This window comes from Polistes canadensis, unplaced genomic scaffold, assembly GCF_001313835.1.
Source record: "Polistes canadensis isolate GaletaPanama2010 unplaced genomic scaffold, ASM131383v1 scaffold_190, whole genome shotgun sequence".
Taxonomy (NCBI): Eukaryota; Metazoa; Arthropoda; class Insecta; order Hymenoptera; family Vespidae; genus Polistes; species Polistes canadensis.
In genome coordinates this window covers 125,483-127,711 of record NW_014569737.1, presented here as the reverse complement: position 1 = coordinate 127,711, position 2,229 = coordinate 125,483, and the positions used below count along the sequence as shown (strand labels likewise).

Here is a 2,229-nt window from a genome sequence, read left to right as displayed (position 1 = left end):
GTTTCATCGTCGTTAAAAATCTGATCAGGTGACTAAGGAACTTATGGGATGTTCTTGAACGGAAACCGCGCTGTAAGAGTACCGCGTTAGAGGAGGGCTGTCGCAATTTCAGCACCGCGTTATATGGAAATCGCGGTCTGCGAGTGCCGTGTTATAGGAGGTTTAACTGTATTGTAGATTCCATCATTTCTATATTTGTTCAACAATTTAAAAAAAAACAAATACAAATAAAACAAGTTTCGAAATACCCTTAAAAAAATAAACAAACAAATATAAAAAAATTTTTTATCAATCTCGATTGAAAAATAATAAAGATAAAAAAGGAATAAAATACAAATATCGGTCATAAATCCTTCATGTGATATTTACGTAGGATGAAAAAAGAAGGAAAAAAAAATAAAAAAATGGAAAGAAAAAATAAAGAAAAATGCAAAATTCATAAGGAAATGAGAATGAGCTTGACCGTCTATAATAAACGAGGAACGAATGCACGCGTAAAATATCATCCCACGTTGAATAAAAAACAATGTGAAAGAAGATGTGATGAACTTATAAAATTACGGACGAGTTACGACGACGACGATGGTTGTTTTAAAACAGTGCTACTTCCTACGCAATAAAAATAACGTCGATTGATAACTAAACTTCGATAGAATATATATTGAAAATTGGCGTGCGATTATATTATACACTTATTTCTCTTTATGTACTCTATATATCTGTATAATAAATATATAATATATATATATATATATATATATTGTATAAAAACGTATGTGTTTTATGTATATATATATATATATATGTGTTGTGTTTTTTCTTAACGCTTGGATTCCGTTGACCGACGATGGTCATGATAGGCAGTTGTTGTTTTTAGCGGAAACCTTTTTTTTTTTTTTTTTAATCTATCATTCGACTTTCTGCTCGACAAATTACCAAGGGCATGAATAATTACAAACCTCTATATCTATACTCTGCTTTCTCTTTTTATCTATCTTCCTTTTCAACTTTATATATTCTCTCTTTTATTTTTAAAATTTATTTATTTACTTATTATCAAAGTAAACCACGTGATGGATTTCTATTAAAATATATATATATATATAAATGATTTAAAAGAACAAGCTTTCGTATCATTAAACGTAAGACAATTATGTATAATATATATATATATATATATATATATATATATATCTACGTATACGTATTTATATACGTAATATGAATATACATATGTGTATGTACCATAATTAACTCGACGAGGAAAGGTCGCATTATTTATCAGCACGTGTCTCTTCTCTTGTATTCTAAAACGGAGAAGCTATTACTACTTCAATATAATATAATATAATATATATATATATATATACATAGAGAAATCGATGATTTAAAAGTAGAAATCCTTTATCTCGTATTTTTCATTACGCTTTAAAAGAATTGGCGATAAGTTTTTATCGAATTAGAAAATGGTGGTATGGCATCGATCGATTGAATTTAGTAGAAGTAGGATGGGGTGCTGTTGTGAGAGGTGTGGAACAGAAAAAAGGAGAGAAAAAGAAAGAGAGAGAAAGAGAGAGAGAGAGAGAGAGAGAGAGAGTGGAAGCAAGTGCATTTTAAGTGCAACCGAGGCCAACCCTATGCAATTGGTTGGAAAGCGAAACGGTTCGTTGGAGGGCATCACTTGAAAGTTAGAGAAAGATGGAAGATGTTATAGAGAGAAAGAGAAAGAGAGAGAGAGAGAGAGGAAGGGAGAGAAAAGGGGTAGTAGCGGGTAGTAGAGGTGGTAGTGGGGTGGGTGGAAGACTCAAAGGGAGAAGGGCAAAGAGGAAGCCGAGTGCACAAAGCAGACATATGGGTCAATGTCAGGACACTCCTGTGTACTGTTTAGCACGATTCACCTACTGACCTACTTGTTATCCTTCTCTTTCTTTCATCTTTCCTGTATCCTCTTTCAACTCTCTTTCTTTCTCTTTCTCTTTTTTTTTCTTTCTCTTTATCTTTTTTTCTATTTTTTTTTATCTCTATCTATCTAACTATTCGTCTACAGTGAGTATAAAAAGTATTCGTAAATTCTTCGATTCGTACCATCTATCAATTGTTTTTTTTAATTATTTATATTTCTCTCTCTCTCTCTTGCATTATTGTGTATTTTTTATTATTATTATTTCTTTTTCCCACATTCGAAATATTTCTAGAAAAAGCACATTAAGTAATATTTATAATATTATA

General features: G+C 30.9%; 1 protein-coding gene across 1 annotated transcript in view; it reads left to right on the top strand.

The window, feature by feature from the left end:
- Positions 1-2,229, top strand: part of LOC106789558 (retinoic acid receptor RXR) — a 51,246-nt gene that overhangs the window by 6,880 nt on the left and 42,137 nt on the right. The gene's annotated exons all lie outside the window — the stretch shown is intronic.